Source organism: Rosa chinensis, chromosome 1, assembly GCF_002994745.2.
Source record: "Rosa chinensis cultivar Old Blush chromosome 1, RchiOBHm-V2, whole genome shotgun sequence".
Lineage (NCBI taxonomy): Eukaryota > Viridiplantae > Streptophyta > Magnoliopsida > Rosales > Rosaceae > Rosa > Rosa chinensis.
In genome coordinates, this window is record NC_037088.1 from 65,078,664 (window position 1) to 65,092,259 (window position 13,596).

At 37.1% G+C, this 13,596-nt stretch overlaps 1 pseudogene; it reads right to left on the minus strand.

The window, feature by feature from the left end:
* Window positions 1-2,870: 2,870 nt before the first annotated feature.
* Window positions 2,871-10,838, minus strand: LOC112172267 (annotated as a pseudogene).
* Window positions 10,839-13,596: the final 2,758 nt, after the last annotated feature.

Genomic DNA, 13,596 nt, shown 5'->3' on the forward strand with positions numbered 1-13,596 from the left:
GTTTATACAAGTGATACACTTAGAAATCATAGCTATGACACAAGCTAACACAGCAATTTTTTCTTGAAGATTTCACCTTTGAAGCTTGCAGAACCCAAATGACCTCATGGGAAGCAAAAGATGAATATAAATGAATGGGTTGTGTTTTTTCAAATTATTTCAACATGGAACAAGATACTTTGAAAAACATAAAACCATAGAGAATGACTCTAGAGTAACAAAAGGATTGAAAACCAAAACTATTTTCAATACAAGAGAAAGAACAAACTTTCCATATATATAGAGGAGGAAGAAAATCAGTTCACAAGAGAGGCCCTTAAACTCAGTTGGAGTAGGTAAAGTCATACCCTTAATTTCAGATTGCAAAGGTAAACTCATACCCCTTAATTTCAATTGAAAAAACCAATTCAAGAAACTAACAACCATAACCCTTAATCACAGCTGACACAAGGATTTGATGGAAAACACTAATTTGACACACTACCTATTGTAGAAGAATAAACAGGAAGCAATTGAAAAATCCCATATCTTTGCAGCAAACCAAGGACCATCAGATTTTTGTGAAATTGATGCAATGATGCATAAGCTTACATGAGCCATGAGGAGTTTTTTCTTCAGAGATGGTCTTCGACAAGACAGCAAGCAAGACAATAGAATACAATGGAGAAGAAGACTATAAACAAAATGATCTTCATACTTTAGGCTTCAAACTCTTGGACTTAATGGGTGAAGTTTTGTTAAAATAAAGAATGCCAACATAATATTTATACTAACACAATCGAGATCGAAAGAACAAAGACAAGGATGGTAAAGGGTAAAAACATCAGCTTAAAAGAAAAAGGCTTTCAGAATAAGGTGCTTCAAGCAATTTTGCGTTTAGAATATTAAACATTCAAATATCAGTTTACAACAATAAGAAAAGGGAAAAATACTCAAAAGAAAAGGTCTTGGATTCTCAGTGCCCATCATTGAGATTGGATTAGGATTTTAGTTATTCATGCCTATCATGAATTCATGAGATTTAGTGTGGAGAGAGATTCTTTTTATTCTATTTCTTTTGTAAAAACTAGGAGTGATTGCTTGCGCCCTCAGACTTGCTTAATAAATCCACATATACATCAGAAAATGGTCGAGATCAATTTCAGATTACAGATTTTGGAAACGAAAACAAGGGCTCATGCTACATATACTTAGATAAGCAAAACAAACCACATTTATCAATATAGGAAGAAAACAACAGAACAATACACCAACTGCAAATACACATGAGGAAAATGATACCTGAACACCATTCCATTTTCTGTATATTCCATATGACCTGATCAACAACTGCGGCTCTTTCATAATCCCCAACATGTATTTGTCACATTCTGTTAAGATGGTGAGGAGAATGGGATAGCTAAACACAAACATGAAACATGTCAAATACATTCTTGCCACTCCGATGCTTAAAGGCCACATTGCTCATGAGCTGCAGAGAAGCATTGGATGCATATAATTTGGTAAGAAGACCTGATATAAACATTCAACAACTGCAATAGACCAAATTGCTGTAACTTCAATTTTATATGCAGAAGGTCCAGACTCCAGAGAGGTTTGTAAACACATAATAAGTATTACAGCCTAGTCAAGCAAGAGTATGTTATGAAAAAGTGTTGCTTTAGAAACGAAGAAAACTTCGTTCCTTGAACAAACTTTGGTGAAAGTCGTGAAACACCAATATCCCAAGAAGTCAAAAATTTGATTACAAGGAATCATCTGCATAATATGTAAACACAATCCTTAAACAATGACTCAGTAGCTCTGAAATTGTAAACACAATCCTTAGACAAAATACTTTTGAGTCCCACCCTATACAAGCCACTGTGAAATTGACAGTAGCATTAATGGGCACCTCATAACCATCCAAAATGATGTCTTGGGTGATTGCGTATGGCAACACAAAGTGACCAGGTGGGTGACGCCTTAAGACCCTCCAAGATCACAGCCTTCAGATAAGGCATCTTCTGCAAGTCCTCCTCTTTCACCGCTTTTTTTTTTTTTTTTTTCACAACCCCTTTAATCTCTGCGAAAATGCGCTCTTGGACATGTGGGTACTTAACTATGTTGGCCATGATCCACTGCAATGCAGTGGATGTCGTAAGTGCCCGCACATAGAAACTCAGAACAAAGACTAACTATTTCGCCTTCCTCAAGTTTTCTCTTCTCCTCATGGAGCTGAAGAAATTCATCATTTTGGTCCACCCTTGCTCAGCCTCTCCTGCTTTGCCTTACTTCGTGCTCGTATAAGAGGAATGAGGACGTCCTCTCGTGATGGGTCAGTCCCTCCTTAATTGGAGGAGGAAATCCATGTGGTGGCTTACTACATGAGGCAGAGTCCAAACTACGTAGTTTGTGATAGTAGTGAATCCTCACTTGACAGATCAGTGAGAAGAAAATTCCTCTTCTACTACTGCCTCGAGGACGTAGGCACATTTGCCAAACCACGTTTAATTATTGTTGTGTCTTCTTTTGTTTATTTATTGCCATTGGAGCAAATCACACGAGAGGGGTGGGAAAAGTTAAATCCAATTATCCATTGGCCTCGTATTAAGGCGGCCCTTCTTTCCCAACATCTTGTTCTTTCCTGATTTTCAAGAGATGTTTCTTGTTCAACTTGAGAATGGATGTTATTATAGTTAAACGAAGAAAATGACGCCTGAAATTTTGTCCCAGATGCACAAAATTATCAGAAATACACGTGGTGAAATAATGAAACAATAAGAAGTCGTCAAGGAAGAAAAACACAAAAGCCTTGGAATCACAGTTGAGAGAAGACGAGAGTGGAGCCTGGGGAATGTATTATCTAGGAACTAGAATCATGAGTGATGTATTTAACACGAAAAGTGCTGAATCTGCTGAAGCCAGTAGTGCATGGTTTATGTTGAAGTTGCCATTCTGCAACTTCTGTTCCTGGGATATCTTACATACTTTCACAAATATGGATATAAATGGGATTATATGGAAGTCAGGTAATGGAATTGTTTTCTACTTTTGTGTTACAAATGGGGACTTTCGCCCACTGGGGAATACTCGATTTGAGGCTGCAATACAAATAGGCCTCAATGAGTTCCGTAAAGTTTTTCATAGGTCAAACGAACACCCCTTAACTAATAGATGCTAGTTAGTGATCATCTACTACACCCAGCCCCAGTCTAATTAAAAGAATTTAGGCTCCAGGCTCCAACTAACCCCAAAACTTCCTAAATTGTTTCTCAAAGAAAATAAAAGTGCGAATAGAGATATTCCCGTATCTTGTAATAATCCTCACATGCTGGACCTTCATGTCCTTCAATCACAACTTGCTGCGAACCAGCACCACCACCCTACAAAACAGACATAATTAAGCAAGTCGGGCTTTACATCCATTAGTCCATGCAATAAATGGCTGTTGTAGTTTGCAAAAATCCAGTATATAAATGCATGTGTTGCGTCACCTTATGGCTTGCATCCCCAACCTTGCGTATTCACATATTCACCACATCGCAAAGCCCCACCAGCAAATTCAACCTGTCAATTAAGGTCATCACTCATCAAACGACCATAGTTTTCAGAATACTATTTTGGAAGACCTTTATCTTAGATCTGGGCTTAAAAACACTAGGTAGAAATCATTTGTTATGTTACTGAGTGAGGAAATGCCTGAAAATGGTACCTGGACACCGTCATCAGCAAGAAATTGCTTTAAATCGGCCATTTTTAAGTCACTGACTAGGATTGGTTTGTGTGGGGAGCTAGGGTTGAGCAGGGTAGTAAAGACAGCATTTCGTCTTCTGTCTTCCCTACATAAGAATCGAACCAAGCTGTATATTTACACCAAAATTGTTAGCAAGGATAAGATATAGACAACACTATACATCAAATCGTTACGAGGGATAAGATATAGACAACATAAGATAAATCTTGACACTTGAATGCTTACCTTCCTAAAGATTCTGTTACTCATGAGCCTCTCGGACAGTTGAACCTGCATTACAACATAATGGGAAATGGAGAGAATTGTGATTTCTGAGTCACAGATCAACAAAACAGAAAGAAATTCTGGTATTACTTTATAAGCACATAAAACAGATGTGACATCAATTGTTTCTTCAAGTTGAGGAGCATATACATGAGAGCAAACATATTTCAAGCAGTGTTGCTTCAAATATTCAGTGGCCTCAGCTGTTCCATGAACCAAAACCTTCAAGAAAAAAAGTATATACCATAACTATAAGTTAATCTCATATCAAATAAGTAAAACCAAAATATCTGGAAAAAAAATAAATTCTTAAAAAGAGTTATAGATTTACCATGAGCACATTTCTAGAGCTGATAAGATGAAAAAGAGTTTAGACAATTAACTAAACAGCCATCTGATTCCAGTTAATCTACTTCCAGTACATGATATTTGGCAATCGTAATGGACAATCTGGAATTGTACCAAAAGAGGGAAAAAAAAAAGTCTAGAATTATATCGTACACGAGAAGAGAAGAGTCCCTCACCGCCATTATTGGTACAACCCAAGAAAGTAAGTAGATAAAACCACTCGAGGGTTTTCTTTTGGTCTAAAGAATTTTATCATGTCATAGCTCCACAGGGGAAAATAAAACGAAAAAGCCGAGTTTTAACATGTAACAGGCCATCATCATGCACATAATTACATAACTAATATGATCATTGCATGCTGGGGTGGAGGTATACAAGATGAACAAAACCTTTAAGACAATAAACATAATATATCAACAACCTACAATTAACGATACGTACTTATCATTTCTCTTTTTGGCAGGGTAATTAATGAAAGCTTGATTGGGTAATTATTAAAGCAGAAGACACAAAACAACTCAATCCATTCTGAAAAAAGTTTGGGTGAAAATAAAAGTAAAGCACAGAAAAGCATTACCGTACAAACTTTAGAGAAGCCATATGGGAAAGAATCGATTTAAGTATTTGACAGATCTCGCATCAGAACGGCCCTCAAAGTCCATATATATCAGTAAACACTTCACTGGTACCTGCATTAGATGGAAAATAAACACCAATATACAACTTAGTTGCAGAGAATATCAAGAATAGTAAATTATAAACTAATTTAACAGGCATCAACTTACAGTCAATTCACTTGACACAACTTTCGAAGGCCTTGAGTCGAGTATTAAACTAGCAGAGGCTTCATCAATTTTTCCATCCATATCACCTCCAACCTAAGATGGATGATGAGACTTAAATGTAGCACACAGACATAAACTGCAGAGTGATACTTATAAATCTATGTTTCACACTCTAAGGAACGTTTGGCATACAGAAGCATGGAAAAGTTTCTTTTGATAAATCAAAATAACCGGAAAAAAAGGAAATCACATGATGACTGTTGACTAACATTTACTCAAAAGACTCGAGAAGAAACCAGTAATGGGTGAAGTTTATAAGAGCTCATAAAAGAACTTCACTATGACTCATGTCAAGTGCCTTCAAAAATAGGCCAAGATGCAACTTTCCGCACGGACTAGATTTTTGAGATTGAATGGACACCTGTTGCTCTGATGCAGGACAAGTAGCAAAAGAACTGCAATACTAGAGTTTATTTGCAGCAGTCTCAATTGTTAGAAAGACAAGGGATTTAGAATAAGAAACTGAGGAAGAGAAGGGATAGAACTACCAGCATCACACCAGTAGGGTTTCTACTTTCTAGGCATCACACCCAGAGAACTTAGGCATCACACCAGTAGGGTTTCTATTCTTCATCATGCTCTCTTCCACTCTTCTTTTCCCTCTTCTATTTCTCTACATCCTTTCTCTCTCCATTGGTGCAGCACAGTTAGAAATGAGAAGATTGAGCAAGAAACCTATCTATATCTCTACCTTCTTTCCCTCAGCCCGCAACATTTCTTTTTCTTCAGTCAGATGGAAAACTTAGCCAATAGGTTCCACTTTCCGCTCAAATTGTCAATTCCTTCACTTTGTGAAACCCCAAAACATCTCCACCCCATATAAAATATATTAAACCTCAAGAAATTGACAAAATGAGCAATACTAAATATTCCTCATCCAAGTTTTCACTCTGAAGCTGAATAATTAAAATTTAGAAAATAATAATCAAACGTTGCACAAATCAATAATCAGATATTTCTCAATAAAAACTCACAAGCGCTGCTCCTTGGTTCATGTCTTCATCCTTGATAACATAATCGTCCGGATTTATGACTGTGAAGTCATCCCACTCAGAATTATTTTCATAGAAGGGAAACATACGGCAACACTGGTAGGAGGAGTAAATCCATCGATTAAAATGTCTCTGCATCCACCACCACGTGGAGCCACTGCTATAACATAGAATCAGAAAAGCTCATTATATACACCATACATGAGATGTAATCAGTGTAATTTTATACTGTATATAATCTTGGAAAAGAAAACTAAAATACATCTCAACGTATAATTCCTATCATAGCATCAATCTTCAATTCTTTACAGACAGAAAATCTAAATAAATTGTGGAAATGCACTTTGATGAAAATGATCCTAGAGCACAATGGAAGAATACTTAGCTTCAAAGGTCAGCCAAACAATGAGTTCATTTGAAACAATTGCTAACTAGACAATCATATGGATAGATGACTGCAACAAAATATACAAGTATATAAGCTTTAACGAGGACAATTTCCAATGTGAACTACATTTGACAAACTAAGGAAACTTATCACCTCCACACTGGAACCAAACATTTTTAGTTTATGAATAATCATCCACATAGTTCCAAGTATACAAGTAAAAAGGTAAAAAGAAACGCCATATATAATAATGCAGATGAAAAGATCTCGCAAGGAAAATTTCAGCTGACAAAGTAACAATGAGATAAATAACGATTTGGGTGTGTGTGTTTGGTGTGGTGGTAAGGCTTTGGTCCCATATATAAGAGGTCAGGAGTTCGAGCCCTATCAAGGGTGGGAATGGGGTGGGGTTTTTTTAAAAAAAAAAAAAAAAAAAAAAAAAAGAGAGATATATAACGATTTGGTGCTCTTATAGAATATTTCCAAATAAAGAAGGGTATCTTGAATGCTTACAAATATCTTTCGAAAAGTGCAGATCATTATAATAAGATGGGACTGTGACCACTTACCCAATTTTAGGCAAAAAATTGCCCACTTACTCCACCAAGAGTTTTTTAACCTCGTTTACCCAATCCAACAGTATTTGACAGTATTACCCTTATTTTAATTTATAAATTACACTCATATTTCTCTTTCTCTCTCTCTCTCACAGACTCTCTCTCTCTCCCCTCCCCTCTGCGATTTATTCTCTCTCTCTCCTTCCCCCTCACCGAATTCTTCTCTCACCGGAGACTGACTCCGGCAACGCCGTCATTCCGCCATCCCCGCCGCGCCAAATTAAAGCGCCGCCTCCTCCAAGCAATTTGATCCCCAGCTTGGATCTGTGAAACCCAGTCCAGATCGGATCAGTCCGATCCGATGCGATCCAGGCCGCCACAGATCCGACGTCGCCCGGCAACCCTCGAACCTGCACCTCCAAGCCATTCCACCGATGAGTACAGCGAGGCAGCAAACCAAACCCAACTACCAACTCGATCTTCCCCTTCCAGCCAGCCACCGTGATCTCATCGATCGGAACAACCATGTCAATCCAGGAACCCCGGCCTCGCACCAAACCCACACGTAGTCCACAAGGCCCGTCCGCCAATCCGACACCGATCCCAACCCGATTTGCCCACGCCCCGACAACTCCTCCACCTGCCTCACACTCTGGTGGGTGCCCAGAGCAATTTCTGGGTGCCCATATCACTAGGGGGCAATAAAGCCTTAATCAGCTTCTTGCAATTTCAGACATTGTGATTATATATTTGGGTCAATTGGATATGTAAACTTGACTTGTATTGATCGGAATTATGTTTATTGGAGGGGAGTAATATAATTATTGGGAGGCAGTAGATACATTATTGGCCCCCAGTAGACTTTGATACGAAGGACAGGGATCACTATAGTGTGGTGTTTTGATAAGTTACATGTTGTTTTCTGTGTATTAAAGTCAAATTATCTGTGAATCCTACAAAAATGTGCATTTTTGGTGGTCTATTGGGAGGCAGTAGAGACATTGGACTTTGTATTGGGGGGCAATAATATGATTATTAGGAACCAATAATATGATTATAAATTGATCAATTGTGCCTGTAGTGTATTCATTTTGGTTTTGGGAGTTCATACAATTCATTGGACGGCAATAATATGATTTTTGGGAGGCAATAATATGATTATTGAGGGGCAATAATGTGATTACTGGGGGGCAATAATATGGTTACTGGATATTATTAGTGACCGGTCGCCGGAATCCGGTCACCGGTCGTCGAAATCCGGTCACCGGTCGTCAGATTCCGATCACCGTTCGCCGGATTCCGATCACCGGTCGCCGGAGGCCGGCAAGGTGGAGGATGACTTCTCTCTCTAAGTGAAAAAGAAGGAGAGGGCAAAAAAGTCTCAAAAAAAAATAAAAAAGAATTAATTGGGTAAAGGGGAAATAATCCCTTAGAGTGTTTTGGGTAAATGGGGTTAAAAAACAGTTGGTGGAGTAAGTGGGCAATTTTTAGCTTAAAATCGGGTAAATGATCATTTTCCCTTATAATAAGTTTATGATTACTATCATTTTTAACGTACCATCTGGCAAAGACTCTGCATTGCTAGTATCAATAACCAGTGGATCACTCATGCTGACATCAGCCCCATGAGAAGCTTTTAACTCCTCCTCTTTTAACCAGACTAGCCTTTAGCGCTTCTTCCTTTTTAATTCTGTTCTGCTCTTCTTCATAAGCAATTAGCTCTTCTCCAACCTCTTGGACATGGTAACCTTAACAGCTTTTGGAGGCGGGTCTGCCTGAAGCATACGAGCTAACGTGCCAAACTACATAAGCAGCTGAAGGTGTCAATGTATATATTAATGCAGAAAAATACATATAGAATAATAGTGCTAATCATATCATTAGCCAAAAAAGGGAGAATGCCTCGCAAGGATTTTACAGATTTTACCTGAATTCGTTCTGTAAAAAGCACAAGATTCTTGGCATCAGTTGCCCATTCGACAAATATATTGTGAGAAAAACCCGCTTCCAAACTGGCCATGGATGCTAAAACAACCTGTATGGGAATGCAAATGTCAACATCATTCAAACTGATAGGAATCATAAAGATAAATACTTCACAAAGTATATATGGTATACCTTTGGGCCTTCCGGAGCATTGTCAAGTTTGCTCTTGTTAACAAGAAGTTTCACACGCCTGCAGCATTGGCATATATACATATAAGTGGGTGTTTTTGGTTCAGCAAAAGTGGTTTCTTATACTATATAAAACCAGTGATTCAAAATTTCAAACTGTCTGGGGGTACACAAGTACTGTATATAAGACCACTTACTTCAAAATAAAAGCATTGTCTCGTGTTGTCTCAAAGGACTTTGCCATTGCATCACTCATCCACTCAAGGAAGCTTTTGACATAATCAATTGTGCTAGAAGCAACATACGTTAGGAAATAGATGGGAAAGGGCAAACTTTCCTTGTTCCAACACTGCAATCAAGGGGAAGAACCAATATCAGCAATTGGAATACTTGATGACTCAGGCTAGATAACTGTATTGTCAACAAGAACTAAAACTGCCATTATCTTTTCCCTAGCAACCGATTCCAATATTTGAAGAAGTTCTAAAACTCACCCAGAGGTATCAACAGGTAGTGAAACATTTCCCTGAGATCGTAGAGTCTTCTTTTAGTCCCTGAAAAAAAGAAAAATCAAGGGATAAGAAAAATAAAATCACATGCATTGAAACAGTATATAATCTTATGATCTGTACGCATGTTTCATTGTTCATTACATTCATGTTTGATGTTTTAGTGACAGGAAGAAGGGAATAACAACGGCAGGACATTTGGCAAACATGAAGAATATTCTAGACAACAATTTTCAAGACGAAAAACACAATGTGCCTAAAATTCGTCGTCTATTGGGAGCTCAAAGTACCTATAAATTCTCTGTCCTTATGGCGTCTATAAGGCTGATTGTTCAAAGCATTATAGGCTTCTGTTATTAGAACAGCAGGCCGCACAAACGATGACTGATTAATTCCATTCAAATGCCTGAAAAATTTCACAGCATGAAGCAGTTTAATCCTCTTTATAAATACTCATCACTATATACACACTTGTACGAATTTGAATTTGAATTTGAAGCACGGCAGGTAGTTGAAGTAAGAGCAAGCACTTACTTTTCTTTTCGATGGTTGAAGTCCACAGCATATATAACATCCTCTCCATCCTTAGTTATCTTCCACACAACAGATGCCCAGCCACATGAGGCGAGATTACAATTCCCTCTCCTTTTCCTACACAAACACACACGCACTTACCAGTAAGATGATGACATTTTTGGAAAGCAGAAATCGAACTCCGAAACTCGCTGCAAACTCAACACCAACCAAACCTTCAGTCACTACTTTCTCCACACACCTGGCGTTGCATACACACACAATTTTCAAACCAGAAACCCTACCTTGCGGGAGAGGTATTGATCGGCGAGGCCGAGGTGTTTCGCGGCGTAGGGAAGCGCGTCGAGGTGGAATGTGTTGGGATGTGATAAGAGGACGGCGTCTACAGTGGAAGCGACACTGCAAACACCGGAATTAGAATTAGGTCAGTGAAAAAGTGTGGAGGAGAGAATAGGAAGGAGAATGGGAGAGATTGAAGAAGAAGAAGAGAGAAGGACCTGGAGAGAGGTTGGAGGAGGGAGGGGTCGAAGTGGTTTTTATTTTTATTTTTAATGATTCATTTCTACAATTGTTTTTTATTTGTTCTTGCACCGCATTACTTGAATAAAACCAAACAGGTTTTATTTTTTTTAATAAACTAAATTATATGAAATTGAATGAAAAATATTTTCACCTTCATAGACATTATATTAAAATTTTAAAATAGATATCATCACTTTAATTTATAAAGTGAAGTTGAATTACTGTTAGTTGCTCTTTTTTATTTTTTACAACCGTACAACAAATTTCAAAATACATAAGAGTGCATGATCGAACGACATGCCAACAAAAATAGTGAGATCACTTTGTTTTTGTAGTAGAGATTATTAGCGCAATATGATTGATTCAGGTCAAAACAAGGATCAAGTGACTCCTATATATTTTTAGCATAGGCATTTTGCCTCACAATCATCTTACCAAATGGTTTGTAGATAAATTTATTTTTCCTCTTTATTATTAGTTTTCGAATGCGTATATTTCTTCTTATCCCATGAATAAGTTAGACCACACTACCATGCACATAAAATTTATATGGCATGAAGAATCAAAGATGAAAATCATTAGATTCCACATGTTACCATATATTCAGGTAGTCGTATGCAAAGTAAAAAGTTAGCCACACCCGCGTCGTTCTGACCTTGATAAAAGCAATCAACCCTATTTAAGTTTACATATCATTAGGAGTATCTAAATTAGGCCTCATCAAAAAGCCTGCGGATCAAGTGGTCCGATGGAGACCCGCCGGCCCATTAAAAAGCCCGTCTCGGTGGGTAGTGGGCCGGCCCGCAAAAACCCGTAAAATATATTATATATATGTGTGTGTGTGTGTGTGTGTGTGTTTATATATATAAGTAGATATGTGTTTGTGTTTATAAATATATATATATATAGACACATATAGATATATATTTGTGTGTGTTTATATATATGTGTGTGTGTTATATATATATATATATATATAACACACACAAATATATATATCTATATGTGTATATATATATAGAGAGATATATATATATATAGACACATATAGATATATATATATATATATATTTGTGTGTGTGTTTATATATATATATAAACACACACACACACACATATATATATATATAGATATATATATCTATAGTGTGTGTGTGTGTGTGTTTATAAATATATATATATATGACTATGTGTGTGTGTGTGTGGAAGTTTTTATACTTCTATATAAAATATGTGCTAATGTGCATATATATATTCTACATATCGGTTGACCAATCCGATCGGATTCGAAAATATGGTGAAATTGGCTAAATTTTTTACCACACTCATAATTTATTGTAATAAACTCATCCAACGGTCGGTTTTTCCTTTTTCTTTGAATTGATAGGGGTTGCTCTTTGGAGTGTATGATATATAAATATAGGTTTATAAGAGTAACTACGTTTGACCTAGTTGATCGAATTCGAAACGAGAACCAAATTGGCTGGATTTTCTACAACCACCATAAAACATTACAATCTCTCCATCGAGCGGTTGGTTTCTCCGAATTCATTGTCCACTTCATTGTTGCTTTAGAATGAACTTAAACAATTTAAATGCAATGTATAAGTCATACAACTTTAGAAATAAAATTGGTATAGTCCAATGTGTTTGTAATTTAAATTAATTTTTTTTATCTTATGTCCACACACATCCATCGATGGAATATATACAAATGTGATGTGAAAAAATAAGTACGTTTTGCGGTTGTCACGCCATCGGTCAACCAATAAAACATATAAGTGACTACGGTTGACCAATCCGATCGGATTCGAAAATATGGTGAAATTGGCTAAATTTTTTACCACACTTATAATTTATCGTAATAAGAAGAGAGAAGGACCCGGAGAGAGGTTGGAGGAGGAAGGGGTCGAAGTGGTCGTTCCAGCCACAATCGATGAGGAAGTTGAAGCCGTCGATGTAGACTAAGGCCCAGTTTGAGACTGCTGTGCTGTGAGAGGAAGCACTTCCGAACTTGCTGTGAGAGGAAGCACTTCCGAACCTGCTGTGAGAGGAAGCAGCTGAGGTGTTTGGTAAACTGTTTTTAAAAGTGATGTAAGAACGAAAAGTAATTTATAGGTGTTTGGTAAGTTCCAAGACAAAAGTGCTTCGGCTGGATATAATTACCAAAATGATCATACATGCTTAGATATGCTACTAAAATACATAATTTTGTTTTTTGATTATGTAACCATATCAAATAAAAATATTTCTCATGTATTATCCTTATACCTTTGCTTGGACCAAATAAAAGATTTACTTTAAACCCTTTAATATGCATATTATGTTTTATCATTACACAAAATAAGTCTAGAATATTTGGATTAATTTCCCGACCATAGTTCAACGGGAACCATTACACAAAATTATTAAAGTTACTTGAAATTTGCAACTAAACCATTTCTTGTCTTCGGAAATCATCTCCTTCATGTTCATTGTCCTCCATCTCTTCACTTGAGTAATTTACACGTTCATCAAAATCAAGATCTCGTTGAGTATATCTTCCAAATCAGATATACCAATTCAAGGCAGCATTAACATGATTGTGAGCTTAAAGAGTAAGGAATAGTACCTAATAGCACATTGCAGGATAAGCCAACTAAAGTGACCCACAAAAGAAGCACATCAATACACAAGCCTTTATACACTTGAGAATAGCCAATCAAAACAGCTGCCTCCTTTTGCTACTGAACAGATATTCACCATGAGAAAGAACATCTCATTCTTCTTTAATCGATAATTAGGAG